General features: G+C 41.9%; 1 protein-coding gene and 1 pseudogene across 5 annotated transcripts in view; both read right to left on the reverse strand.

The window, feature by feature from the left end:
• Positions 1-15,865, reverse strand: part of LOC102266550 (solute carrier family 23 member 1) — an 89,253-nt gene extending 73,388 nt beyond the window's left edge. For 3 of the 5 annotated variants that reach the window (XM_070369051.1, XM_070369053.1, XM_070369049.1), the window contains exon 1: positions 15,699-15,852. The gene's annotated coding sequence lies outside the window, so the exon portion shown is untranslated. Of the gene's footprint in view, positions 1-15,698 lie in introns of all 5 variants that reach the window. The other 2 variants (XM_070369052.1, XM_070369050.1) reach the window with 2 other exon arrangements.
• LOC138987590 (polypeptide N-acetylgalactosaminyltransferase 1 pseudogene) lies at positions 3,479-6,515 on the reverse strand (annotated as a pseudogene).
• Positions 15,866-18,315: the final 2,450 nt, after the last annotated feature.

The following is an 18,315-nucleotide window of genomic DNA, read 5'->3' on the forward strand; positions in this document are numbered from 1 at the left end:
AACACTTTTCTGGGAAATTGTCCTTGTATGAGGCCCAACATGGAAAAAAATTAGAACTTAAGAGTGGAGAAAAACTTATCTTCCTTGAGAACAGCTGGTTCTTCACTCTGATAAGAGTGTGTGACTTCTGTGAAGCATGTCAGCTATGGCTGGTAGAACGCACAGAGCCTGATCAAAATACATCTTTTGCTGTAAAGCACTTTGTGTCACTTACATAAAGTGCTGGGGCAAAAAATCAAATAAACAGGTACACAGTGGGCTAAGATTCCTGTGTGTCAGAGATGAGTCACTAGCATATTAAAGATATACATAGAAATGTGACATCCCAGAGATATTGTAGAGCAGGGGCTTCCCAGATGGAGGTGGAAAAAGCCCCACCTCAGGGCATATCCAGATGGGGGAAGTGACTTTATCCCAGGGGAATCCCTGGTCAGTAAAATTCTGTAACTCTCAGACTTCCCTGGTGGCCCAGTGATTAAGATTCTGAGCTCCCAATGCAGGGGGTCCAGGTTCAACCTTTGGTCAGGGAACTAGATGGCACATGCCTCAACCAGGAGTTCACATGGTGCAACTAAGACCTGGCATGGCCAAATAAATAATTTGTTTTTAAGTCTATGACTCTTATAGTGGCAGAAGAATGCCTACAAGCCCCTTTTTGAAGGAAGAATAAACTCTTAATGAAGCTTCTGCATGAGTCAGCACTGGTATGAGAAGACAGGCCACAAGCTTTTCTTCTGATTGGAAGAGTCTATCAGCTCAAAACACGGGCTGTAATTTCACCAAAACACTTGCTCAAAGAGGCATTCTGTTGAGGTGTGGCATTTTATAGTGCTTTACAGTTTGCAAAGAGCTTCCAGTGCATCCTCTCATTTGATTCTCACAACCCAGTTTCCAGAGAGGAGATGGAGGCTCAGTGAGATTACATGACTTGTCCCAGGTCCCCTTGTAAATGGGAGAATGAAACTCTCCTCTCCTGGTTGAGGGCAGTTGCTGGCAGGTGCATTCCTGTGTGTACAGGGACAGCCTGTCATCTCTCTGGAGCAGAGCAGCAGAGCAGGAGGAGGCTGGCACAGAGGGAACAGCAGTAGGAAGGAGGATTTCTGGGGGGAAATGAATCCCTTGGCCCTCTGACTCCATCCACCCCCAACACAGCCTCCTGCTCCCCAACTTGCCCCCTAGGTTTGTTTCCTAACACTTCCAGTCAACTGACTCCAGCCATTGGGATTGTCCAGGTCTCTCCAAACATGGCTGGGGAATCTGTCTTCCCCATGTTTATATCCCTAGAAGTTTCTAACAAAGCAATATGCACATGAAAACCAAAACATCTCAGAGTAGTGGCCTTTTAATCTGGGTGCTGAGACCGAGGCTTTGAGGAAAATGACAAGACAGTTCACTGAATAAAGACAGATATGTGCCCAGACCCTACCACTCCCTACTGGCTTCAGGTGTGCTAAAGATGTGGAAAAAAATCACAGCTTTCAAAAATAGAGTCTTCAACTTATTTCCCAACAGTTAAATGAGTAAATTCCACAAAACAACTTCTAAATGCCGGCAGAGGACATCAGGCACCCAGAAAAGCAACCCAAGTCTTTGAAAGGAGGTAGGAAAAAATATAAAAGACAAAAAAAGGGACAAAAGAGGGAGGGATGGAGTTCCGTCTCTGGAAGGGAGTCTTAAAAAGAAAGAAGTTTCCAAACACCAGGAAACCTTCTCACTGCTGAATCTGTGCCAAGCCTTGGAAGCACAGAGGGCAACATAACAGGGAGGAAAAATAAATAAACAATTAAAACCCGCACATTGCGAGCCCTACGGTAACTCCCCCAGCGGAGAAGCAGCGCAGAAGCCTGCATCCACCATTAGCAAGCGGGGGCTGGGCAGGAAGGCTCGGCGCGGGCTGCATCACAAGAATCTGGCCTGAATACCCCGAGCACTATCTGAGCGAAATAATTTGGGCTAGCAAACCAGACTGTGGGATATCTACCACGCGAAAAGCCAGCCTTAACCTATGACACCGCCAGGCCCACGCACAGAACAAAGGACTGAACAGAGATAGCCGGCGGCAGACCAACCCCTCCGGTGATAGGCAGCCAGAGCCAGAAGGGGACAATCGCAGCCCCAGAGAGACATTATCTATAAAACTGTAAGCAGGCTTCTTTGCTAACTAAAACTTCTTGGGGGTCTGGACGGTCAACATCTGCCTGAGAAGGTGTGCCGGTTGTACACCTAGATAACTGAGCAGCGGGGAGGCGATAAGTCGCAGCAATTGTGCGTGCCAAACACCTCATCACCTGAGCTGCTCGGATCTGGGAAGGGCACAAAATGCAGGCCCAACCAAGAGTCTGCACCTCTGAGGACTACCCGAGTGCCTGAACCTGAGCGGCTTGGACCTGGGAAGTACAGGCAGCCCAGGGCCGGCCACAGATGGTTCCCAGCGGAGCAACCTAGAGCCTGAGCAGTGTGGGCAGAGAGGCTACACGTGCCGTGAACGGGGGGCAGGCCCAGTGTGGCTGAGGCACTGCAAGCACACGCCAGTGTTATTTGTTTGCAGCATCCCTTCCTACCTCCCCTCAGCACAACTGAACAAGTGAGCCTAAAAAAAAAAAAAAGTGTCCTCCACCATCCCCTTTGTGTCAGGGCGGAAACCAGACACTGAAGAGACCAGCAAACTATAAGAAAAAGCTATAACAGAGGGAACCACCTTGGAAGCTACAGGCAATAGATTAAAACCCTGTGGTTACTACCAACTACATAGGAAGGGGCCTATAGATCTTGAGAAATATAAGTCGGACCAAGGAACTAGCCAAAAATGAACTGAACCCACAATACTCACAACAAAACCAGAGAAAGTCCTAGATGTATTTTTACCATTTATACGATCATTCTTTCTTTCTTTAATTTTTTTTTAAAAAAAATTTTTTAAGTCCTCTATTATTCCTTTAATTTCCACTTTTATAACTGACATTTTTGCAAAAAAAAAAAAAAAAAAAGACCCTATTTTTTTTAAAGCAAACTTCATATATATATATTTTTTATATTTTTTGACTTTTTTTTCCCTTCTTTTCTTTAACATTGTATTTTTGAAATTCCAAACTCTACTCTAGATTTTTAATTTTAGCTTTTTGGTATTTGTTATCAATTTTGTACCTATAGTTTTGTTTGTTTGTTTTTTATAATTTCTGTGACCCTTTTTTCTTTTTTCTTTTTCTCTGTATCTTTCTCTTCTTCTTTTAAATAACATTGTATATCTGAAATTCCAAACTCTACTCTAGATTTTTAATTTATGCTTTTTGGTATTTGTTATCAATTTTGTACCTGTATTTTTTTTTAAGATTTATGCGACTTTGTTTGTTCTTGTTTGTTTGTTTTTTTTCTCTCTCTTTCTTTTTCTTCTTCTTTTTTTAACATTGTATTTTTGAAATTCCAAACTCTACTCTAGATTTTTTTTTTAAACATTTTCAGTCGGATTTTATTAAAAAAAAAAAAAAAAAAAGCAGCAGATCAACATTACAATTCAAGAACCTAATCTAAATATGCACTTGACAAGGAAGCACATCCAAATATGGAGTGAAAAAAATTTTCCAAAAACCATCAAACGTATCATCTCCAAATACATCACTTCTGCAGGCCTTTTGTTGAGTGGAATCATAAACAAAAACAGAAGATTTATTGCTGTGAAAACAAATCTGTAGTACAGTAGTATGAATCTTGGGTGTTAAGTAAGCATAATCAGTTGAATCAAGTTAGGAAGTTGAAACTCTAATAAGAAATTTGTGTGTGTGTGAGCAAAGTCTGTAAGCCAGTTGACCCAAGAGCAACTGAGATATCTAACTTGTTCACCGAGACCAGACACCACTTTAAATCTCCATTTTTTGAAGGCAATTAAAAATTACTATTCCGACAGCCCACAAAAAAAAAAAAAAAAAAACAAACCTGTAGAAAGCAATTAAAACTACATTCAAAGAGCCACTTTTTTCAGCTCAATTTCAGCACCCCAAGGGGAAAAAAAAAATCCATGACTATCACAGATGAAAACAGAATAAATGTCATTGGAATCAGTTATTTTTCCCCACTGAGGTATAAAATCTATATAGAAATTTGATACTATACTATAACAAATTGTACTTTTCATAGTTCTAATTTCCTTTAAACCCTGTTTAATATAGTTTGTTTTTTAAATTGTAAAAATGTTTTCATGATTCTGAATCTGGTTCCAGTTCATTTATTTTTATATCAGTATTTAATATACTGGCTACCAGATCTAATCAGAAAAAAAATCTTAGACGTCTCTTCATTATGACAGCACAGTCAGCGGAACTCACTGCTGTGCACGCAAACCATAAAAGGCGCAGCTCTCTGGAAAGCACAGTTCGCAGACTGTTTCAGTCTGAGTATTCTTTATGATGATTCTTGATGACCGACTCTTTCAATCTTGTAAACATCAGTGTGCACAGTCTCGCTACTACGTAGTTGCATGTCCTGGGACAGGAAGGCTGGTTCACAGCTAGTGGAAGCGAGGGCAGTCTATAAAGTTTTAGTGGCTGATAAACCTTACATCCTGCAGAAGGAAAGCACTTTTCCTTTTTTTGCTACTTAAGAATGTGGCAGAAATGTATGCTGAGGTAGCCCAGTCAGTCCTTACGTTTTCCTTTTTTTATAAATTTGGTCTCAGAATATTTCTGGAAGGGTGACGTTCCGAAGAAGCCACTGCTGGGATCGGCTTCCGCTGCAGTCTCTGATGCTGGGCACCTGGCTGTCCTCGTCTGTGGCTTTGTCCAGGCACTGGTTACTGTTCACATGCTGCAGGGTCAATTTCACCGGGTCATACTCCCAAAGCTGATTGCCTTTTAGGTGGTGGCATTTGAGCATTGTGACTGGGCCATTAAGTTTGGAGACATCCAAGCAAAGGTCATCTGTTCTAATTTCTTTGTTGGCAGTGTAAGAGAAAACCTGATTACCTCCCATACCATGACAGTTAAAAATTCCAACTTTTTCATTCTCTTTTCTAGCCATGTTATCTAGACACTGATTTGTTTCCACATTTCGTATCTCTCCCAAAGAGAAATAGTGACGTGGAATCTGAGAATCAGGATAAATATTCTCTAGGTACCAAGAGAATGGTCTGCATTGGAGTTTGTGCCTTAGACCAAGTCTTGATGATATATCTCCATAATCTACCTTTGTAACACCTGGAGAAATTATATAGAAGAAATTCTTGAATTCATCCATCCATACTTCTGCAAGTCGTCTGTTATTTTTATTGATAATCTGCCCCGTGCCTCCTGGAAATGTGTAGGGTGTAGCTTTCCGAAACACATGTCCAACATGTGAGCAAGTAACAATCTCCAAAGTTCCTCCACACTGCCAAATCCTAAAGGAAATTTCTAGGTTTTCTCCTCCCCAAATATCCATTCCAGCATCATATGTTCCAATTTCCTGAAAGTAATCTCTGTCTATTGAAAAAAGGCCTCCTGCCATTGTAGGTGTTCTCACAGGAAGAGTCCGATCACCTTTCCTTCTGTCCGTTTCTCTTTGGGGAACAGGATACCAGCGAAAGTTGAGCTTCCAGTTGAACCCACCATAGGTCATGTCAGAACCTGCCATGTACTCGAAAGTGTCATCACTGATCACATCTATGATGGGACAGACCACTGTCTTCCTGTCGTGTTTGATCCTGGCTAAGAGAGGCTCCAGCCACCCCACTGTGCACTCACAGTGCGCGTCTAAAAAGGTGGTCACTTGGCCTTTAGACACAGCAGCACCTTTTAACCTAGCTCTGATCAATCCAGAACGCTGCTCCATTCAAATGACGTGAACGGGTACTTTTAATTTTTTCACGTAACTCTCTAGAGGTCTTTTTAAAAAGTCTCTTTCACTGGCATCATCTACTAGAACAATTTCTTCTAGCATGTGCCTTGGTGAGTGATTAATGATGCTATGGACAGTTCGCAGAAGTGTGCTCCAAGCCTCATTGTGGAAAACAATCACCACACTGGTTGTAGGAAGGTTATTTGGATACACCTTTGTTTTACACCCTTCTAACCTAACATCTGGTAGAGATCTGTTGAGTGCAATCATCTCACTTGCCATTAAATTGAACTGATTGATTTTAAACATCTCTTTCATCTTTTCTTGATCCTGTTTAGGAATGACGACTGGTTTCCCCATTTCTCCAGGACCTTCATGAGGCTTTTGTACTGGCTCTAGAACATCCCCAGCAGGAAGTCCTCTCTCTTTTTTTTCATCACATTTGTTGCATTCACTGAAGTAAAGCAGCAGGAACATATCCAAGAGTACCCAAATCAAGGAGGTGACTAGGACCACCTTGCAGTATGCAAATTTTCTCATGGCACTTTAAGTCAAATGCAAAATTAAAAAATATATATATATAAATATACAAAGATCACAAAAATTATTCCAATCCAGTTTCATCAGAAATCACTTTCATAACCCCAAAGTGGCTTTTCAAATGAATTCACATCCCAAATCCACATGTCCCACATCTCCTGCTCGCTCTCCGCACGCGGCGGTGGCGGTATCGGGCGCTCCTCGAGGCCAGCCCCAGCGGTCGCGGCGCGGTCCCACGGGCCGCATCGCGGGCGCTACTCTCGGGCTGCCGTCCGCAGCGCCGCCTTCTCGGCCACTCTCTACTCTAGATTTTTAACTTTTGCTTTTTGGTATTAGTTATCAATTTTGTACCTATATTTTCTTTATAATTTTTGCGAAATTGTTTGTTTTTGTTTGTTCATTTTTCTCTCTTTCTTTTCCTTCTTCTTTTCTTTTACATCATATTTTTGAAATTCCAAACTCTACTCTAGATTTTTAATTTTTTCTTTTATGTATTTGTTACCAATTTTGTACCTTTAAGAACCCAATCATCAGGACCCATTTTTCACTAGGGAGCGAGATTACTGGCTTAACTGCTCTCTCTCCCTTTGGACTCTCCTTTTTCTCCACCAGGTCGCCTGTGTCTCCTCCCTAACCCCTCTCTACTCTACCCAACTCTGTGAATTTCTGTGTTTTCCAGACGGTGGAGAACACTTAGGGAACTGATTACTGGCTGGATCTGTCTTCCTCCTTTTCATTCCACCCATTTATCCTCCTGGCCACCTCTGCCACCTTCCTCCTTCTTCTCTTCTCTGTATAACTCTGTGAACAACTCTGAGCGGTCCAGTTGTGGAGTGCACATAAGGAAGAGATTACTGAATAGCCCACTCTCTCCTCTATTGATTCCACCTCATCTCATTCGGGTCACCTCTAACTCCCTCCTCACTCTTCTCTTCTCCATATAACGCTGTAGACCTCTCTGGGCGAAACAAGTTTCAGGGCAAGACATACCAAGCAAATTCTCCAGCAGCAAGGAACACAGCCCTGAGCTCCAAGATACAGTCAGCCCAAAGTCACCCCAAAACCATAGACATCCCATAACTCATTACTGGACATTTCATTGCACTCCAGAGAGAAGAAATACAGCTCCACCCACCAGAACACCGACACAAGCTTCCCTAACCAAGAAACCTTGACAAACCACCTGTACAAACCCACACAGAGCGAGGAAACGCCACAATAAAGAGAACTCCACAAACTGCCAGAATACAGAAAGGACACCCCAAACTCAGCAATTTAAACAAGATGAAGAGACAGAGGAATACCCAGCAGGTAAAGGAACAGGATAAATGCCCACCAAACCAAACAAAAGAGGAAGAGATAGGGAATCTACCTGATAAAGAATTCTGAATAATGATAGTGAAATTGCTCCAAAATCTTGAAATCAAAATGGAATCACAGATAAATAGCTTGGAGACAAAGATTGAGAAGATACAAGAAAGGTTTAACAAGGACCTAGAAGAAATAAAAGAGAGTCAAAATATAATGAATAATGCAATAAATGAAATTAAAAACACTCTGGAGGCAACAAATAGTAGAATAACAGAGGCAGAAGATAGGATTAGTGAATTAGAAGATAGAATGGTAGAAATAAATGAATCAGAGAGGATAAAAGAAAAACGAATTAAAAGAAATGAGGACAATCTCAGAGACCTCCAGGACAATATTAAACGCTACAACATTCGAATCATAGGGTCCCAGAAGAAGAAGACAAAAAGAAAGACCATGAGAAAATACTTGAGGAGATAATAGTTGAAAACTTCCCTTAAATGGGGAAGGGAATAATCACCCAAGTCCAAGAAACCCAGAGAGTCCCAAACAGGATAAACCCCCCAAGACACATATTAATCAAATTAACAAAGATCAAACACAAAGAACAAATATTAAAAGCAGCAAGGGAAAAACAACAAATAACACACAAGGGAATTCCCATTAGAATAACAGCTGATCTTTCAATAGAAACTCTTCAAGCCAGGAGGGAATGGCAAGACATACTTAAAGTGATGAAAGAAAATAACCTACAGCCCAGATTATTGTACCTGGCAAGGATCTCATTCAAATACGAAGGAGAAATCAAAAGCTTCTCAAAGAAGCAAAAGCTGAGAGAATTCAGCACCACCAAACCAGCTCTCCAACAAATACTAAAGGATATTCTCTAGACAGGAAACACAAAAACAGTGTATAAACTTGAACCCAAAACAATAAAGTAAATGGCAATGGGATCATACTTATCAGTAATTACCTTAAACGTAAATGGGTTGAATGCCCCGACCAAAAGACAAAGACTGGCTCAATGGATACAAAAACAAGACCCCTACATATGTTGTCTACAAGAGACCCACCTCAAAACAGGGGCCACATACAGACTGAAAGTGAAGGGCTGGAAAAAGACTTTCCATGCAAATAGGGACCAAAAGAAAGCAGGAGTAGCAATACTTATATCAGATAAAATGGACTTTAAAACAAAGGCTGTGAAAAGAGACAAAGATGGTCACTACATAATGATCAAAGGATCAATCCAAGAAGAAGATATAACAATTATAACTATATATGCACCCAACACGGGAGCGTCGCAATATGTAAGACAAATGCTAACAAGTAAGAAAGGAGAAATTAACAATAACACAATAATAGTGGGAGACTTTAATACCCCACTCACACCTATGGGTAGATCAACTAAACAGAAAATTAACAAGGAAACACAAACGTTAAATGATACAATAGACCAGTTAGACCTAATTGATATCTATAGGACATTTCATCCCAAAACAATGAATTTCACCTTTTTCTCAAGCGCACATGGAACCTTCTCCAGGATAGATCACATCCTGGGCCATAAATCTAGCCTTGGTAAATTCAAAAAAATTGAAATCATTCCAAGCATCTTTTCTGACCACAATGCAGTAAGATTAGATCTCAATTACACGAGAAAAACTATTAAAAATTCCAACATATGGAGGCTGAACAACACGCTGCTGAATAAACCAACAAATCACAGAAGAAATCAAAAAAGAAATCAAAATTTGCATAGAAATGAATGAAAATGAAAACACAACAACCCAAAACCTGTGGGACACTTTAAAAGCAGTCCTAAGGGGAAAGTTCATAGCAATACAGGCATACCTCAAGAAACAAGAAAAAAGTCAAATAAATAACCTAACCCTACACCTAAAGCTACGAGAAAAGGAAGAAATGAAGAACCCCAGGGTTAGTAGAAGGAAAGAAATCTTAAAATTTAGGGCAGAAATAAATGCAAAAGAAACAAAAGAGACCATAGCAAAAATCAACAAAGCCAAAAGCTGGTTCTTTGAAAGGATAAATAAAATTGACAAACCATTAGCCAGACTCATCAAGAAACAAAGGGAGAAAAATCAAATCCATAAAATTAGAAATGAAAATGGAGAGATCACAACAGACAACACAGAAATACAAAGGATCATAAGAGACTACTATCAACAATTATATGCCAATAAAATGGACAACGTGGAAGAAATGGACAAATTCTTAGAAAAGTACAACTTTCCAAAACTGAACCAGGAAGAAATAGAAAATCTTAACAGACCCATCACAAGCACGGAAATTGAAACTGTAATCAAAACTCTTCCAGCAAACAAAAGCCCAGGTCCAGAAGACTTCACAGCTGAATTCTACCAAAAATTTAGAGAAGAGCTAATACCTATTCTGCTCAAAGTCTTCCAGAAAATTGCAGAGGAAGGTAAACTTCCAAACTCATTCTATGAGGCCACCATCACCCTAATACCAAAACCTGACAAAGATCCCACAAAAAAAAGAAAACTACAGGCCAATATCACTGATGAACATAGATGCAAAAATCCTTAACAAAATTCTAGCAATCAGAATCCAACAACACATTAAATAGATCATACACCATGACCAAGTGGGCTTTATCCCAGGGATGCAAGGATTCTTCAATATCCGCAAATCAATCAATGTAATACACCACATTAACAAATTGAAAAATAAAAACCATATGATTATCTCAATAGATGCAGAGAAAGCCTTTGACAAAATTCAACATCCATTTATGATAAGAACTCTCCAGAAAGCAGGAATAGAAGGAACATACCTCAACATAATAAAAGCTACATATGACAAACCCACAGCAAACATTATCCTCAATGGTGAAAAATTGAAAGCATTCCTCTAAAGTCCGAACAAGACAAGGGTGCCCACTTTCACCATTACTATTCAACATAGTTTTGGAAGTTTTGGCCACAGCAATCAGAGCAGAAAAAGAAATAAAAGGAATCCAAATTGAAAAGAAGACGTAAAACTCACTGTTTGCAGATGACATGATCCTCTACATAGAAAACCCTAAAGACTCCACCAGAAAATTACTAGAACTAATCAATGATTATAGTAAAGTTGCAGGATATAAAATCAACACACAGAAATCCCTTGCATTCCTATACACTAATAATGAGAAAACAGAAAGAGAAATTAAGGAAACAATTCCATTCACCATTGCAACAGAAAAAATAAAATACTTAGGAATATATCTACCTAAAGAAACTAAAGACTTATGTATAGAAAACTATAAGACACTGGTGAAAGAAATCAAAGAGGACATTAATAGATGGAGAAATATACCATGTTCATGGATTGGAAGAATCAATATAGTGAAAATGAGTATACTACCCAAAGCAATTTATAGATTCAATGCAATCCCTATCAAGCTGCTGGGAGCTCCGCCTCTGGCAAAGGTCATGAGGAAGGAGGCTTGGCATACGCAAAGGCGGGATCAAGCCTCAGGAGTCTCCCTGGAAATTCTCGAGCAATCTACCCCCAAAACCAGAGTCTGCCTACTTTCTGCTTTGTGCTTTCACCTACACCTCTGACTTTACGGGGGGCTGTCCCCCACTACCTCTCTGAAAAAAGTTAGCTTACAGCTCCAGTTAATAATTCCTGGGTGTGACAGTGTTTAACCTACAAACTCCTTTGGAAATCCTCTAGCCTGCCTGAATAGGTTTTTCCGGCCTCATGTGATTGTTCAGAGCCTCCCAACTGTGAGAGGCAGGAGATGTTCTAAACCGTCTAAACACAGATTCTTTTGAGTAGTTAAAAGATTGATTAGAAATTGTATTGGTGAAGGGATTTTCACTTGTTGGGCCAATGTTTGCTAAGTTTCCATATCCCTTACCTGCTGTGTCCCTGGCAGTGTATTGATTAATATAATTGGTGTAAGTAGTAGCTTTAATGTTTGTAACCTGGGACCCTTGAGTTAATTCTTTTTCTTGTTATAGCCTACCACACCTTTGCTCTGTAGGAATGCAACTTTATCTAATGCTTTTGGAGGGTGGCTCTGACCAATCACCTTTAGAGAAAATAAGTTTTCTGAAGAAAAGGTCTTAAAATGTTAACAGGCCTCCGGGCCAGAAGATGATGCAAATCACCTAAGCTTTTGCATATGATAAGTTTGCAGGAAGAAAGCCTGGCTTGCTGCCTGACTCTACCCCTTCCCCCATTATCCTCTATGCATAACTTAAGGTATAAAAACTACTTTGGAAAATAAAGTGCGGGCCTTGTTCACCGAAACTTGGTCTCACCATGTCGTTCTTTCTCTTACCTTCTGGCTGAATTATTCAGCCTCTTTTCTCCACTGAATTTCCTTACTGAGCTATCCTTATTCCATTACTCTTTATATCCTTAATTAACGTTTAATTAAGCAATTGTTTCCTGATCTTCGCCTACGCCGTCTCTCCTTCGAATACCCTGGATCAGCCGGGGCTGGTCCCGGCAAGCTACCAATGGTATTCTTCACAGAGCTAGAACAAATAATTTCACAATTTGTATGGAAATACAAAAAACCTCGAATAGCCAAAGCTATCTTGAGAAAGAAGAATGGAACTGGAGGAAACAACCTACCTGACTTCAGGCTCTATTACAAAGCCACAGTTATCAAGCTGGTATGGTACTGGCACAAAGACAGAAATATTGATCAATGGAACAAAATAGAAAGCCCAGAGATAAATCCACGCACATATGGACACCTTATCTTTGACAAAGGAGGCAAGAATATACAATGGATTAAAGACAATCTCTTTAACAAGTGGTGCTGGGAAAACTGGTCAACCACTTGTAAAAGAATGAAACTAGAACACTTTCTAACACTATACACAAAAATAAACTCAAAATGGATTAAAGATCTCAACGTAAGACCAGAAACTATAAAACTCCTAGAGGAGAACATAGGCAAAACACTCTCTGACATACATGACAGCAGGATCCTCTATGACCCACCTCCCAGAATATTGGAAATAAAAGCAAAAATAAACAAATGGGACCTAATTAAACTTAAAAGCTTCTGCACAACAAAGGAAACTATTAGCAAGGTGAAAAGGCAGCCTTCAGAATGGGAGAAAATAATAGCAAATGAAGCAACGGACAAACAACTAATCTCAAAAATATACAAGCAACTCCTACAGCTCAACTCCAGAAAAATAAATGACCCAATCAAACAATGGGCCAAAGAACTAAATAGACATTTCTCCAAAGAAGACATACAGATGGCTAACAAACACATGAAAAGATGCTCAACATCACTCATTATCAGAGAAATGCAAATCAAAACCACTATGAGGTACCATTTCACGCCAGTCAGAATGGCTGCGATCCAAAAGTCTACAAGCAATAAATGCTGGAGAGGGTGTGGAGAAAAGGGAACTCTCTTACACTGTTGGTGGGAATGCAAACTAGTACAGCCACTATGGAGAACAGTGTGGAGATTCCTTAAAAAACTGGGAATAGAACTGCCTTATGATCTAGCAATCCCACTGCTGGGCATACACACTGAGGAAAACAGAAGGGAAAGAGACACGTGTACCCCAATGTTCATCCCAGCACTGTTTATAATAGCCAGGACATGGAAGCAACCTAGATGCCCATCAGCAGATGAATGGATAAGAAAGCTGTGGTACATATACACAATGGAGTATTACTCAGCCATTGAAAAGAATACATTTGAATCAGTTCTAATGAGATGGATGAAACTGGAACCTATTATACAGAGTGAAGTAAGCCAGAAAGAAAAACACCAATACAGTATACTAACGCATATATATGGAATTTAGAAAGATGGTAACAATAACCCTGTGTACGAGACAGCAAAAGAGACACTGATGTATAGATCAGTCTTATGGACTCTGTGGGAGAGGGAGAGGGTGGGGAGATTTGGGAGAATGGCATTGAAACATGTATAATATCATGTATGAAACGAGTCGCCAGCCCAGGTTCGATGCACGATACTGGATGCTTGGGGCTGGTGCATACCCCAGAGGGAGGGTATGGGGAGGGAGGAGGGAGGAGGGAGGAGGGTTCAGGATGGGGAACACAGGTATACCTGTGGCAGATTCATTTCGATATTTGGCAAAACTAATACAATATTGTAAAGTTTAAAAATAAAATAAAGTTAAAAAAACAAAAAACAAATAAAACAACAACAACAACAAAAATTTTAAAAGGTCCAAAATGGAGTAACTAATGCTAAGCCCATATCAGCCAACCAAGACTTAATAAAGTGAAAGAAAGTGAAGTTGCTCAGTGGTGTCCTACTGTTTTTGACCCCATGGACTGTAGCCTACCAGACTCCTCTGTCCATGGGATTTCCCAGGAAAGAATACTGGAGTGGGTTGCCATTTCCTTCTCCAGGAGATCTTCCCAACCCAGGGATTGAACCCAGGTCTCCTGCATTGTAGGCAGACGCTTTACAGTCTGAGCCACCAGGGAAGTTCTAACCTAATGCCTAACCTAATTAATTGCATGCAGTTATGGTTTCTTACAGGGATGTAACTTTTCACTAGTCCGTCTCGAATTATCTGGTCAGAACTAGTGAGGTGATCTGCCTGGTAGACCCCTGCTTTTCAGGAAAGTGACCTGGCCTGAAACAATCCACTCTTTGATAGAATAACTTTGCCATGCCTCCTTCTGCCTATAAAACTCCTCCATTTTGTACAGCTCCTCAAAGCTCCCTTCTACCTTCTATGATGGTATGCTGTCCATTTCATGAATCATTAAATAAAGCCAATTATGTGGACTTCCCTGGCGGTCGACCGGTTAAGACTCCACACTTAACCATGTGGAATCACTGCAGGGGGCCTGGGTCCAAACCCTGGTGTGCGAACTAAGATCCTGCATGCTGCAAGGTGTGGCCAAAAGAAATAATAACAATTTTAAAAATAAAGCCAACTAGCTTTAAATTTACCCAGTTGAATTTTTACTTTTAGCAATAGGAATTCTGAGAGGAGAGGAAATTTCTCTCAGGTGCCTGTCAAATTTTTTCCAGAAGAGTCAGCCACAGTCCCTTTACCAGAAGACTGACTAGCAGTGGGCAAGTCTGGCAGCTGGGCTCCAGGGGACAGTTCTGAGGGCCCAGCCCAGGCTCATGCATGGCACCTGTCTCACAGATACCATGGCTGGGCCTGGTGGGGAGAGGCTCTGTCTGGCTATGGTGGGCAAAGGGTCCCCACTCATTCAGCTCCCCCTACCCCTGGCCCTGCTTTTTAGGTGGCCAAACTAGGCTGGAAAGAATGGTGGGAGCAGGGCTCAAGGATGAGCTGGAGAGGCCTCCAGATGGGTTATTGTCCCTTTACTTCTCTGGGCCTCAGCTTCCTTATATGTAAAATGGGAACAGAGGTGTATGCCTCAGTGGCTTGAAGGAGGAAAATAAAGTACATAATACTAGGACATATCAGCCATTCGGTAAACAGTAGTTCCATGTCTCTCACCCTCTCTCATCCTCTCTCTCTCTCTGCTTTCCTCTTTCTCTTTGCTTTGCTTCAGAAAGGCTTTCTGATCAAAGAAATCATAATGCTGAGAAACCTGGAAAACAAACACCTAGATTCAACACAGTAAAACAGAGGGCCTTTCAGCTCTCCCTTCTTCCTTTGTAATTCATTCACGGAGTTCAGCACTGAGGATGGGATGTTTGCCTTGCGACAGTGGCAGCAGAAGAACAGCTGTGAAAATTCAACATCTCACTTGGAACACAAGCCACCTTCCTCATGAATCTGCATTAGAACTCCACACTGGGACCCTTCTCCAGGGTCTTTCCTCTTTTCGGCTACCCCACCAATCTGCCTGCAATGCAGGAGACCTGGTTTTGATCCCTGGGTCAGGAAGATCGCCTGGAGAAGGGAATGGCAACCTGCTCCAGTATTCTTGCCTGGAGAATCCCATGGACAGAAGAGCCTGGCGGGCTACAGCCCATGACACTGCAAAGAGTCGGACACGACTGAGAGACTAACACTTAACACACACCCCACCTCTATCATCCCCTCTCTTCTACCAGCACTCACCAAGGGGTTGGGGTGCTCACAGGTAGTGATGGCAGAGTTCATGGCCGCTTGAGGTCTTCTCTTTTTGGCTTCCTCTCAGAACAGAAAAGAAACGAAGCCGCTGCTAGAGAGGAAGATTAACTTCCCACAGCCTGCCAAAATAATAAGAGAGAGGGAAAGATGAGGATCCAAGAGGGTGGGGCCTCCAAGCCCCACCTACTGGTCTCTAACAGACATCCCCTCCAGCCCTCTTAGGTCACTTCAGGGGACCGAGGTACATCCAGTGATAGTAAGCGTTGCATCATTTGAAAAGTGTGGGTAGTTGCAGAGAAGTTAATGATCCCCCATGGCACCAAGGAAACAAATCAGGGGGCAGCCTGTTGAGATGTGGCAGGACAGCACTTTCTGGAAACCAGGTTCCCAGGGGCAAGAGAAGAGGGGGTGAGGCTCTGGGCCAAACAGAGGGACCTTTCTGTTTTCTAAAGCTGATTTCTAGTGACTGGTTGAACTGGAATGTAAACATTGCAAAAGTGACACAAGCAGCCTGGCCCCTGAGATACACTGACACAGCCGTTAGGCAGGGACTGCTGGCCCTAAATGCTGACCTGGGAGAGGCTACTAAGGCTCATGGGTGGAGCAAAGACCTCAGGTGAGAGGCTGAGAAAAAGTGCTTCTACAACTTGGGTGCCTGGCTCCCTAATATGTAGAAACTTCTAGTAAGCTACCTATTGGAGAGACAAATCCAGGAAGGCAGTCTCAGTCTTATCCCACACAGAGTACTAAAATGCTCCTCTAAAATTCTCAATAAACCCCATTCCATGAAGTCCAATGGGGTTCCCAGGTGGTGCTAGTGGTAAAGAACCCGCCTGCCAATGCAGGAGATGTAAGAGATGTGGGTTCAATCCCTGGGTTGGGAAGATCCCCTGGAGGAGGGCATGGCAACTGACTCCAATATTCTTGCCCAGAGAATCCCGTGGACAGAGAAGCCTGCTGGCTACAGTCCACAGGGTTGCAAAGAGTCAGACACAACTGAAGCAACTTAGCGTGTATGCACATGAAGGCCGATGTAAACAAATACCTGTTATTCATAATGATGGAATGTTCTGGAACAGATAGTACTGGGACCCACGTTTCAGGAAACATGTAGTGGGACCTACATAGACACTGATAGGAGTCCATCCAAGAGGAAGCCCTGCAAAGCAAAACAATGAGAAGTTTGACATGGGAGGGGACAGAGCTGATTAAGCTATAATAGAAAAACCAAGGTCAGAAGAGAGTCAACGGTCATTAAGTAGTTGACCTTTCAGTTCGGTTCAGTCGCTCAGTCAAGCCCAACTCTTTGCAACCCCATGAATCACAGCATGCCAGTCCTCCCTGTCCATCACCAACTCCCAGAGTTCACTCAGACTCACATCCATCGAGTCACTGATGCCATCCAGCCATCTCATCCTTTGTCATCTCCTTTTCCTCCTGCCCCCAATCCCTCCCAGCATCAGAGTCTTTTCCAATGAGTCAGCTCTGTGCATGAGGTGGCCAAAGTATTGGAGTTTCAGCTTTAGCATCATTCCTTCCAAAGAAATCCCAGGGCTGATCTCCTTCAGAATGGACTGGTTGGATCTCCCTGCCATCCAAGGGACTCACAAGAGTCTTCTCCAACACCACAGTTCAAAAGCATCAATTCTTCGGTGCTCAGCTTTCTTCACAATCCAACTCTCACATCCATACATGACCACAGGAAAAACCACAGCCTTGACTAGACGGACCTTTGTCGGCAAAGTAATGTCTCCGCTTTTGAATAAGCTATCTAGGTTGGACATAACTTTCCTTACAAGGAGTAAGTGTCTTTTAATTTAATGGCTGCACTCACCATCTGCAGTGATTTTGGAGCCCAGAAAAATAAAGTCTGACACTGTTTCCACTGTTCCCCCATCTATTTCCCATGAAGTGATGGAACCAGATGCCATGATCTTAGTTTTCTGAATGTTGAGCTTTAAGCCAACTTTTTCACTCTCCACTTTCACTTTCATCAAGAGGCTTTTTAGTTCCTCTTCACTTTCTGCCATAAGGGTGGTGTCATCTGCATATCTGAGGTTATTGATATTTCTCCCAGATATCTATATTCAAGCTTGTGTTTCTTCCAGTCCAGCGTTTCTCAGCTTAGCACCCCCAAATAAAGTCTCTCACTGTGTCCATTGTTTCCCCAGCTATTTGCCATGAAGTGATGGGACCAGATGCCATGATCTTCATTTTTGAATATTGAGTTTTAAGCCAGCTTTTTCACTCTCCTCTTTCTCCTTCATCAAGAGGCTCTTTAATTCCTCTTTCCTTTCTGCCATCAGGGTGGTATCATCTGCATATCTGAAGTTATTGATATTTCTCCCAGAAATCTTGATTCCAGCTTGTGCTTCATCCAGCCCGGGATTTCACATGTACTCTGCATGTAAGTTAAATAAGCAGGGTGACAGTATGCAGCCTTGACGTACTCCTCTCCCAATTTGGAACCAGTCCATTGTTCCATGTCCAGTTCCGACTAGTTGCTTCTTGACCTGCATACAGGTTTCTCAGGAGGCAGGTAAGGTGGTCTGGTATTCCCATCTCTAAGAATTTTCCAGTTTTTTGTGATCTACACAGTCAAAGA

Source organism: Bos mutus, chromosome 4, assembly GCF_027580195.1.
Source record: "Bos mutus isolate GX-2022 chromosome 4, NWIPB_WYAK_1.1, whole genome shotgun sequence".
NCBI lineage: Eukaryota > Metazoa > Chordata > Mammalia > Artiodactyla > Bovidae > Bos > Bos mutus.